This window comes from Phoca vitulina, unplaced genomic scaffold, assembly GCF_004348235.1.
Source record: "Phoca vitulina isolate PV1807 unplaced genomic scaffold, GSC_HSeal_1.0 scaffold64, whole genome shotgun sequence".
Taxonomy (NCBI): domain Eukaryota; kingdom Metazoa; phylum Chordata; class Mammalia; order Carnivora; family Phocidae; genus Phoca; species Phoca vitulina.
Genome location: NW_022589767.1, coordinates 1,131,767 through 1,143,650, shown reverse-complemented (window position 1 = coordinate 1,143,650; position 11,884 = coordinate 1,131,767). Strand labels below are relative to the sequence as shown.

The 11,884-nt window shown below is 45.1% G+C and overlaps 1 pseudogene; it reads right to left on the bottom strand.

Moving 5' to 3' along the window:
* Positions 1-8,938: 8,938 nt before the first annotated feature.
* On the bottom strand, positions 8,939-9,653 carry LOC116624092 (annotated as a pseudogene).
* Positions 9,654-11,884: the final 2,231 nt, after the last annotated feature.

Genomic DNA, 11,884 nt, shown 5'->3' with positions numbered 1-11,884 from the left:
TTTAAGTACCTTGAGAATAGACATGTCATAAAACTCAATTTGTTTGTTGGCTGATTATTACAATAACCTGTAACTGATTCAGTCTGAGAAAATAAAAACAGGTCAGTAAGGTAAATGAGTGGGTTCAGTGACTAGTAGACCTCTTGAGTTTATGAGATATAAGTTTCCTGTACTAAATACTGTATTGATTCATGAGAGCTGGAGATTGCAGTCGGGGTGCAGGGTGCAAGGGTCCCTGTCTCCAGGGGTCCCAGGCAGACTGGGCTCAGCCACTCGCTGCTGACAAAATCCAGAGGCAGACGAGTGGTGGTGAAGCAAGAACGTAATTTATTTCAGTGAGGCCAGCACGGGGAAGACAGCGGACTAGCGTCTCAAAGACGACCTCCCACGACAGTTCTTGATTCAGTAGGGGCTCTGACAGAGTTCCCAGGAGGTGCTGCTGGTCCGAGCACCATACTCTGAAAACCATAGCTATGGAGTCAGATGGACTTGGTTTTAAATTTCCCTCCTAACTACTTTTATAACCTTAGCCAACTTATACACCCTCTGTGAGCTTCAGTTTTCCCATCTGTAAATAGAATAATAATACTTACCTCTTGGACTTGTTTCGAATATCAGTTAAAAAAAAAATACATGAGAAGCGCCTAACACTTAAAAAAAGTTACTATGAGTGAGTGGATGGATGTCAGGGACTAACATAGCAGGAATGGGAGGCTTGAAGAGCTGGGAAATCTGGGACGAAAAAGGGCATTAAGAAGCAGGGCGGAGCAGAGCTGTTTCCTCTTTGGCTCCTGTCTGCTCTCGCCATCACTGTGGACTCGGGAAGGGATGGGGTTCGCGGGAGGCAGAAGGGCCAAAGGCAGCTTTGGAGCCCTTGGCGGAAGGGACGGGACTTGGTTGTTTTCAGCAGAATAGGTATTTCTGGCTGGTTTCTCAGCTTTGTAACTCAAGGCAAAAGCACATCCAGAAGCATTTTGAAGGCAGAGAGAAACTCCACTGAAGGGTTGACCATTTCCATCCAAAGCTCTCAGGGCTGGACTTGGCCTCTTGGGAGAACACTGTGCGTGCAGGCCTTGGGCTGGGGCTCGGCAGTCTCTTCTGCTCAGAATGTTCTTCTCCTCTGGCCCCATCTGTGGAACCTGTAATCATCCTTTAAGGTTCTTTGTCTCTGTGAAACTAACAGCCCTTCACAGGTGGATTTCCTTGTTAACATCTCTCTCTCTCTCAACTGTGAGCACTTCAAAAGCACAAACTTTAACTTGCCTTTATATGTCTTTTATGCTCTCTAGCAAAGGACTGGCTCTATAAATGTTTGGTAATTATGGAGGAAGGAAGGGAGGGAGGGAGGAAGGAAGGAAGTGAGAGAGGAAGGGAAGAAGGGGGGAAGGATTTGCTTCTTAAAACTCAAGTTTCTAGAAGGCAAGATTGATACGCTACTCTTCAGTTGCATCTTCCACACTTCACTCAGTGCCTTGAATACATTGGGCATTCAGTCAATACTTTACAAATCTTCCTGCTTTTTTTTTTTTTTTAAAGATTTTATTTATTTATTTGACAGAGAGAGACACAGCGAAGAGAGGGAACACAAGCAGGGTGAGAGGTAGAGGGAGAAGCAGGCTTCCTGCAGAGCAGGGAGCCAGATGTGGGGCTCAATCCCAGGACCCCGGGATCATGACCTGAGCCAAAGGCAGACGCTTAAGGACTGAACCACCCAGGCGTCCCCAAATGTTCCTGCTTTTAATTAGGACTTGCACCACCAGAATTTGGGTTTCGAGCGTGCTTAACATCTTCTAACTTCTTTGAGTTTCCTTCTTGCCCTCTGTGAATGTTTTCTTTCTTTATTCTTTCACCTGATCAAGGCTTTATTTCATTCCCTCCTCTCCCAAGGAGAAATCAGTATATTGAATACCTAGCTAGGGCCACAATAAATAACTCTCTATTTAAATTTTGCTTTATTCTACATTCTTAGATTTTATCATTACAGCCGGAATGGTTTTAAGAATCTACCTGTAAGTGGGGAGCTCTCTTCTCCTCATGCTCTGCCTAACCCGTGAAGGAAGAAGCCCTGCTAACAGACTCGCTCTCCTGGGGAACTGCTACGGGCTTGTGAACCTGTCAGCCAGGGCCACCATAACAAAACACCGGAGACAGCGTGGCTTAAACAACAGACATTTATTTTCTCTCCATTCTGGAGGCTCGAAGTCCTTGATCAAGGTGACAGCTGCCTTCCTGGCAAAAACACTCTCCCTGGCTTGCGGATGGCCCCCTTCTTGCTGTGGCCTTTCCTCGGCCCTGTATGGGGTGGGAGAGCGCTCTGGTGCCTCTTCCTCTTCTTCTTTTTTTTTTTTAGTTTTATTTTATTATGTTATGTTGATCACCATACATTACATCATTAGTTTTTGATGTAGGGTTCCATGATTCATTGTTTGCGTAAAACACCCAGTGCTCCATGCAGAATGTGCCCTCTTTAATACCCATCACCAGGCTAACCTGTTCTTCCTCTTCTTATAAGGACACCATGTCCATCAGATTAGGGCCCCACCACTCTGCCCTCATTTAACTTCCCGTCCATACAGGCCCTATCTCCAAATACAGTCATGTGGGGAGTTAGAGCTTCAACATGTGAATTTTAGGGGGACACAATTTGGTCCATAGCACCGTGGTTCCACCTCTCTACAAGAGGAGGGGGAGTTAATTGGATAACTGAGAGCCTGACACATCCATTGGGCTGAATTTTAGGGGTCAGGCGTGATGTAAAGATGGGGACTCTTGCTCCCCTGGCCCTCTCTGTTGAGACCCAGAAGGCTGGCATTGTGTTTCCGGATCGTAGGCTGTGAGCAGAACAGTGAGTAGACTCAGGCTGCCCCGGCCAGACCCCCTCTCGCTCTTTTCCTGCCTTTCAGCCTGTTGTTGGGTAGCTAAGTCAGGCCGGTGCTGCTTTCCAGATCTGTCTGTCTGCAACTCTGGGAAGGAGCGGGGCGCCTCCCTCAAATCTGGTCCAAGCCACATTTGCCAATCCGACTTTGTGAGAAAGCCCAGTCCTTGGAGCTTTTGAGCTATGGGACGACTCATTTTATTTTATATTTTATTTTTTAAGACTTTATTTATTTATTTGACAGAGAGAGGCACAGCGAGAGAGGGAACACAAGCAGGGGGAGTGGGAGAGGGAGAAGCAGGCTTCCCACAGAGCAGGGAGCCCGATGTGGGGCTCAATCCCAGGACCCTGGGATCATGACCTGAGCCGAAGGCAGACGCTTAACGACTGAGCCACCCAGGCGCCCCGGGATGACTCTATTTTAAATTGCACCCCTCCACGTCCTAGCCTTTCCCATCTCCTGACTCTGCCCCTTTCTCCTTTCTCCACAGCACTTTTCCATTCTCTAACATTCCTCCAATTGAGCCATAAGAATCTTTTAATACACTTTCAAATGGCTTTCTGAAAAAAGATACATTAACTGAAGGGTCAGAACGTTGTTCTATGGAGGAAGGTGGGGGCAGATTAGCTTAGGAAATCATGCTCTTAGGCACAGTTGGGGAGAGTCTATTAACGGTCATCCAATACCTAAAACATGGTTTCGGAGCAGAGGCAATATAAACAGGCTCTGTATCTTTGGCTCATGGAAGTTATGTGGGAAATGGTGATGATGATGGGGAACATTTACTGAATCCTTCAATGCTCGGACCAGAAGGCTAAGTGATTTACACGCATTTTCTCTTCTAAGTATCCCTGTGATGTAGCTAACACCATTCATTCGATTTTACAGTTAAGGAAACTGAGGTCCAGTGAGGTTAAGTGACTAGCGTGGAGTCCAACTCAGGTCTGACGTACATGTTGCTCAGCTTAAGAAAAGCATACTCTAACCATTAGAGCTGGCTAGCAATGGAGTGGAAGGATTACCATGTGGTCTCTTTACTCTGAGCCTGATCCAGCAGAGGCTGGGTGACCATCTGTTAGGGCTGCTGCAGAAAGGAGATCGATTTAGACAATTTCTGAGTCTCTTTCCAACCGTAAGATCTTATGGAAACTTGACGGGCGGTCCTGTGGGAAAGGAATTAGATTTGTTCTTTGTAGCTCTGTTCAATAGAGTAGCATTTCTCAGGCTTTTCCATCTAGAAATCCCCAGTGTCAAAGGCAAGTGAATAGATACTCCTGGGAGGTCTGGGACAGAGCCGCCAGAAGCAAAATTTTGTGTCAAGTCTGAAAAACAAATTATTTGAACTTTAGATTATACATGAAAATATGCTTGTTTGTTTTAAGGAGAAGTATTTTAAATTTTTGAAAATCTTTTTAAAAGAAGAGACGTTCAACGCAAAGCTTAAATTCCTCCCCGCTCCCCCAATAAATCTTCATTTCAGTTTGGTTCATCAGGAAAACATGCCATATTTATTTTATGAGTTTACAAATCCCCAACACATCACCAAGTCTCCCAGGGGAAACATTTGTCTTAGTATGAGAAGTAAAACAGTAGTGTTAAGACCAGTGGGGAGAAGTTATAGAGAGGCAGATCAGATTTTATCCCAATGCAAGTGGGGTCTTTAAGAACTGCAGTGGTCCAACAGTGGAAGGTGCCCTCAAAAAAAGTGGTAAGTAAGCAGCCACTGAAAATTTTCCTAGCAGAGATGGGTCAAGGGTCTGGGAAAGTCAACAGGGACTCCACTTTGGGAATGCTAGTGCCAGAGCAAGTTCACGGCCATGGTGAAAGGAACAGGTGAAGTGCGTGCTCTCCACCACTCATAAAAGGTTTGCAAAGAAGCCATTACCAGAGTAACAACAACTAACATAGTCTTGACTATGTGCCAGGCCCTATTCCTAAAGCTTCAATGTGTCATTTAGTTCTAAGTGACCCATATTATCATCAATCCCATTTTCCAGATAAGGAAATAGAGGCACAGGGAAATTAAGTAAATGGACCCAGTGTCTCACAGCTGCTAAGAAGCAGAGCTCGATTTTGAACTCAGGCCGTTAGGAGTTAGGGCCGGAACTGGCTGTCTCGGTGCCCTCCGTGTCCCCTACCACACAATGTCACTTCCTTGGTTCTGGGCTCTGACCTAGAAGGGATTTTGTCCATGGGAAGACAACCTGGTGGTGAGTGGTCAGGACACGTGGACTCTGGTCCACACCCTGCCACTAATCAGGTGACCTTGGAAGGGTCACTTACTTTTCCTGTTTTTTCACATGCTAATTCATTATTTCTGAGCCTGCCAAGGAGACCATAGTTTTTTTTCTTTTTTTTACATATCTTTTACTAAAACTCAGGGAAATCGTGCCACATTATGTAGGAGTCCCACTGTGCTACCCGTAGAACTGAACTGTAGTAAAACAAAATAAAGCAAAGCAAACAACTAAAAAAACAAGAAGCAAAAAACCTACTGGGAGGTGCCTCTCTCTGCCTTGGATTTACTTTTCTTGCAGGTGGAATCCTGTTCCAGGGGGCTCTAGTCTCTGTAGGGAGTGTGTCTTTCACTAGACCAAGGGTTGTTCTTCATGGCTTCCAGCACCAACAGTATAATAGGATTTACTGAACTCCTCTTACTCACTGTGTATTTGCAACTTCACAAAAATATGGATAGACTGTGTCCAGATGGCCATCTGGTTTCCAGTTTAAATGACCACATGATGCACTGATGTGGGACAGTGGCTTCAGCTGTGAATCATTTCTGGATTCCCCGCTGCTATAGTGAGATGAGGAGGAATTTTCGGGATCTCCCAGGGAATCTCTGCTCTAATGTGTCCCCCTCCAAAAAAACAATGGAGGCTGGGGGATGGGTGAAATAGGTGACGGGCATTAAGAGTACACTTATCATGATAAGCACTGAGTAATGATGTATAGAATTGTTGAATCACTATATTGTATACCTGAATGAATATAACATTGTATGTTAGCCATACTGGAATTAAAATTAAAAACTTAATAAAAGAAAAAACACAGCAACAAAGGAGCCAGGAGAGGCTCCTGATGCAGAGCCACACTGACCACTGAGACGTTTCTCTTATCATAAGCCCAGGATGGGTGAGGCAAGTGCCACGGAATTCTTTCCAGGAACCTCTTTCAATCATGAGAGGACCTCACAGGGAAATTGGGCCACCAGAGGAATCTTACCCCTCATCTCCATTTCATCTTCAGAAGACTCACCTCCACATGAGAGTCAAATGTACCCGGGTTGCTGTTTTCAATCTGGAAAATTTGCCTGAGTGACCCGAGGGTCTTAAGCACTTGTATTTGTAGGTGGTGAGAGAAGGCAGCATTGATCTGCTGTCCCTGGAAGATCTTCCAAGTGCCTAGCAAGACTGGAACAGCTCAGAAGAAACTGTCTGCTCGCTCATACATTCCACAAGCATGCCTTGAGTACCTACTTGGTGGAGATATATGTAGTTATCTCTCTGTCTGTCTGTCTATCTATCATCCATCTCTCTAGGTCTAAATACATAGCTCACAGTATGGCTAAGTGTATTCCATAAATAAAACTTGGTAATGCAATGAGACAAGTGCAGTATCAGAGGCGGGCTCAAAGAGCTGTGGAGTGAAGGAGGGCCTGTCTTGAGTAGGACAACAGGAGAGAAAGGCACTCCAGGAAAAGAGCACGAAGGAAGGAAGGACAAAGAAAAACTGAAGAGCCGCCATCACCAAGGGCTGGGATGGTTCAATGTGGCCAGCGCACAGGTTTATGGAGTAAGGGAAGTATTTGGGGCTGGAAAGATAGATTGGGGCAGCTCATGATCTTGCCCCAGTGACTTGTCAACCTGGCCGAGAGGTGGGAATGAAGGCAGTGAAGAAGGGAGAGGCTGAGGGCAGATGGAGTGGACTGAGGGGCTCACAGGGTTTAAATGGGAGGAAATGAATATTGAGAAATTTATGAAGGGATTGTTAATAATACCCTCAGCTAACTGCATTGAATACATTCTATGGGCCAGGCAACGAGCTAGGTACTCCATTCACATTTAATACTCATAGTCACCCAGGGCAGTGGGTCCTGTAATTATCTTTTATTTTACAGATAATGAGACTTGGGATATGGAGGTAAAATAAATTGCCCAAAGTCACAGATAGTGAGAGAGCTGAGATTCAAACCCTGTCTGTCTTATCCAAAGGAGAAATAAGACAAGGAATGTAAGGAAAGGAGAAGAAAGCCAATTTACTTGTCTCGAGTTGTCTATTTCATTCTACAGTACTTATTTTTAAAAATGTTTTATTTGTCCTAGATGACCTTTCCTTCCAAAATCTTTGGTAACATTTTCTTCTTTGCCTATACCTTTTCTTATTTCCCTCTCTCTGCCACCAGTCCTACATTTACACAGCTCATTGTGAAAATCTCTTTAGAATGCAGTTGTATGAAAAGCTAATGCAAAATAAAAATTAGTCTGTACAATATATTAACAAGGTAAGGAGCATCTCTTTGTGGGTTTCTCTGCACAGGTGATTTGTTTCTCAGTGCCGGGGTTTGGAGAGGAGATTCACAATGCCTGTTTTGTTTTTTTCACATTTCCTGAGCAGGACACTGGGACTTTTGGAACTCGTGCATATCCACCCATATCTCAGTATAAGCTGAGATGCAAAGTAATTTGAACAGGACAGAAAAAAAAAAAAAAGAAAAAGATGGGGCACCTGGGTGGGTGGCTCAGTTGGTTGGACGTCTGCCTTTGGCTCAGGTCATGATTCCTGGGTCCTGGGAGTCTGCTTCTCTGTCTCTGCCCTTCTCCCTCACTCTCTCTCAAATAAATAGATAAAACATTAAAAAGAAAGAAAGGAAGAAAGGAATGTCAATGAAATGCCTTGTCGACAACATGAGTCTGACTTGTGCATCTATGTGATTTATCAGTAGAGTCAGGCGGTTTAGTGTATGAGTCCATCTTTCTCCATGAGCAGGGGGAGATGCATATGCATGGCCAGTAAAGGTGTTCTTTCACAGGTGAGGACACGTGCTCTGAGAACAGTGTACCCTTGCTCCCTCATGAGCTCCAAGTCCGCTAAGGGAGATCTAAGCATTCATTCATAGACCTTTACTGCAAACTCTAACAAAATATGTTTTTAGGAGTGGAAGAGGGGGACTGAAAAGCTATTCTTGGTCCACACTGTGGCTCCTCTATCCTACTAGGAGCTAGGGACTTCTGCTGCTTAGCTGAGTGGAATCCAAGGGCAATCCAAGGGTAGGGGTCCTGGAGGAAGACTCTTTGTTCCTCTCTCACCATGACAGTGCTCACAAGGGAAGGAAAAACTCAGCATAATGTTTCTGCATCTCTTTAGAAGCTGTCAGAAAGGACTTCTAGATTGGGCATTTTTATATATGCAGTGTTCATAAGACCATCACATAGCAGCAGAAACAGCCGAATTGCTATCCCCTCTTGAGCTGGGCCAGTCTGCTTGGCTCCAGGTCCTAAAGTTCAGGACAGAGGAGCAGAGGAAAGCTATGGGAGAACCACAGAAACCACCGCCAGGAACTGAGACATGAGGCCTCTCCTTGGCCACTCATGAAGCAATGCAGCAAATCTAGAGAGGAAGGACAGCTGTTATAACCAAGTCTCTTGCTAGTGGAGTCCGGGGCCTCTCACTGGAGTGGGTTGAGAGAGTTTGACAGAAAGCTTAGAGACGATGAGTATAGATAGCACTTTCAGGGAATTTTGTTATAAAAAGTGGTGGAGAGAGCAAAGGAGAGGGCAGGAAGTGGCCGGCAAAGTTGATGGAAGATTTTTTTTTAAAGATAGGAAATATAATAGCTGCTGGGATGTATGATGCAGAGTTACATGTATCATTATGGGTATATCTCAAAAGCATAATGTTGAGTAAAAGGCAAGTGCAGAATAGAACACAAAGTATGCCATAATTTTATTTGAAATGTAAAATATTAAAAAAAATCCCCATCATTTCTTTATGAGTATATATGTAGTCCATTTTTTGATTATTCTAAATTGTTTATTAGATAAGAATTTAATAAACATCCCTTATATTAGCAGTAACGGTGGCACTGGAGAATACTGTGCCTTCTCCAAGCTGCACAGGGAACCACGGAGAGCATGGAGGCACTTGAGACCCTTTCCAAGGCCATGACTCTTGTGGCCTGCAGATGTGAGCCCTCGAATCTCCCTGTGCTTGTAGACTGGTTTCGTGACCCACTGGGTGTCAGGATTTCTTCTTCTTCCTCTTCCTCCTCCCCCTCCTCCTCTTCTTCTTCTTCAAGATTTTATTTTTACGTAATCTCTACACCCAATGTGGGGCTTGAACTTACAACCCCGAGATCAAGAGTTGTACACTGTACTGACTGAGCCAGCCAGACACCCCAGGATTTCTTCTGAAAGCTTAATGGAATGAGTCAATGAGGGGAACCTCAAAGAATTTGTATGTGGAATCTAATGTAAGAGTTCAGGGCTCTCAGAGTCCCCAGTGGTACCTGGCTCACTCCTCAGCAACAGACTGAAGGCTTCGAGCAAACTAGCTAGTTAACACCATGATGGACGGGATTGCTGTAGGTTGTACTCGGGCGCACGCACATCCAATATATGACATAATCTTGCCTGGCCTTGTGTCCCGGTGTGTGCCCTTTATGGGGTTGGTGGAGCAGAGAGCTGCCGGTTCTACCCACAGCACCTGCAGGAGAAAACATATTACACGGGACTGCTTCTTCTTCCATAGCTCCCGAATGTGATTGTAAACGCCCATCTTGCTTACCTGGTGGCTGCAACCACATGGAAAGCTGTAGTGAATATTTTTTCAAAGTCTTTGTGGGACGATACCATTAGCCCCAGGCCAATAGTTGTCTAAGGAGTGGAGGGATCAAGGAGGAATACACGGCATTACATGTATCTAAATGCTGTATTTTTTTTTTAACAAAAAAAGGAAACTGAATAAAATATAGTAAATTGTTAATAATGTTAAAGCTAGATGGTGGATACACAGCTATTTATTTTATTACAGTCTACACTTCTCTCTTTACACTGAAATACTTACTAATGTAAAACTAGCGAATACAAAAATATCATTATCATCATCATCACCACCAACAATAAAGTCAGCCATTCTCAATCCCACGACCCTGAGGTCGTGACCTGAGCTGAAATCAAGAGTTGGATGCTTAACTGACTGAGCACCCCAATGGGTGATTTTCTGATGACAGTTCACATCAGTAAAATATACTGAATATACCTGTGCATTTTATTTAAAGCAATGTTGACAGGTTTGTGCAAATCATTTTGGAGGTAAAAGCTATGGGCCAAGGCCTGGATTGAGCCACATGACACCCCTCCCCCCACTGGAAAACGCAAAGCTCATCCTTGTGGGTTTTGTTTTGTCCCTAATAGGCATTGAGAAGCACCCACAAACGCCTTTTTCTTATTCATAGTTGAGCGTTTGCCTCGAATTCTCTGGAGTGCGTACATGTGCTGGATACTGCAGTGGTTGGAAGGTTCTGTGATATTCAGGAGGACAGATGACAGGACACAGGAAAAGAGGTCCACCGGAGAAAGGCTTCTATAGTTAATCAAATGTGACTTGGAGTACCTGACTTTTTAAAACAAGTCAGAAAGCAAGCTAAAACACCTCTGCGGGGATAGATTAGAAGGAGGATCTGGCAGGAAGACCAGAGGCACCTGTTCTTCTTTTTTTGGCTCCTCATATTTTCTGAAGGTATAATACAAACCTGGTATATCTAACTGACCAGTGGAAGAAAGTTCTAGAGAAGCTGGTTTCATTTCAATATAAGGAAGTGGTTTTTTTTTCTTCAAATACTAGAATGTATATGAGGGCACAAGGCTGCCCCACGTGTGAGCTCCAGCGTTAAACAGACTAAGCTGGGAGGCTCCCTGTTGATGAAGTCATGAGTGCCTTCAGTTTGCCCTTGGAAAGAGGTTGTACGAGAAGGTCCAAGGGTGGCAGGCTGACTCTCTGAACTGGAAGGGCTCTCTTCCCTGTTCTCGAAGCACTGTCTCTTCTCCCTACCAGCGCACAGGCACCAGGGTGGGAAGGTGGAGAGCATGAATGACACAATCTCCCCACCATCATACTGTGGGGACATTGCATAGGCAGATGAGCCAACCACAACTGTTCCTGAACTTTAGGAGAAGACTCTGGATTCACTGAAACGTAATTGGGTGCTCATCCCTGGATACCCGTGGGCAAACTGCCTCACTTCTTTGAGCGATTTGAGATAGCTAAGAAGGAAGAAATAAGTCACAGTGAAGACGATGTTTATACAACGCCCCAATCTGACTTTCAGGGTTTGGCCCTATTTCTTTCTGATAGGTACAGGAGTTTAGAGCCGGGTGAATAAATCTGACTGCTCATCTGTCACATCTGATCTGATTGTTGAAAGGCCTGAGATACCAGCCAGCTATTCATGACCTGTCTCATTGGGAGCTCAGCAGCTGGCTGCTAACGTTCAGACACACAGTCCTGGCCCGAGTCCACAATGGAAGGTTGGGGTATTTTGCTTGAGGATCGCTCAGGATGGAGCCCTTTGGAAGGACGGCAGCCAGATGTCCAGGTGCATTCAGCTGGTGGGACAGCAGCTGCTTTGTTATTCTGTGAAATGAAGCAGCATTCCCGACCCGTGGAGTTGAGCGGTCAGGCCGCAGTCATTCAGAGGCTGAGTCAGGGCAGAGTCACACGCAGGATGACAGCCCCCGTGGGGTCAGGGGAGCCTCCACTGTAGCGAAATTCTTCAGCGGTTCTAGCCAAAGTTTTAAAAATCCCACCTCTTCCCACCCTGTTCTTTGTTAATTGGAACTACACAAACTTCCACCATATGTCACATGCATCTATGCCCAAGAAGAGATGGAAAGGAGGTGGCATGGAACTATTTTTTTCCTTGTGGCCCCTCACCTTCTGCAACACCACTTCCCATCGAGGCCAGAACCACGTGAGACACTCCTGCGTGCCACAGAGGAGCCCTTGGG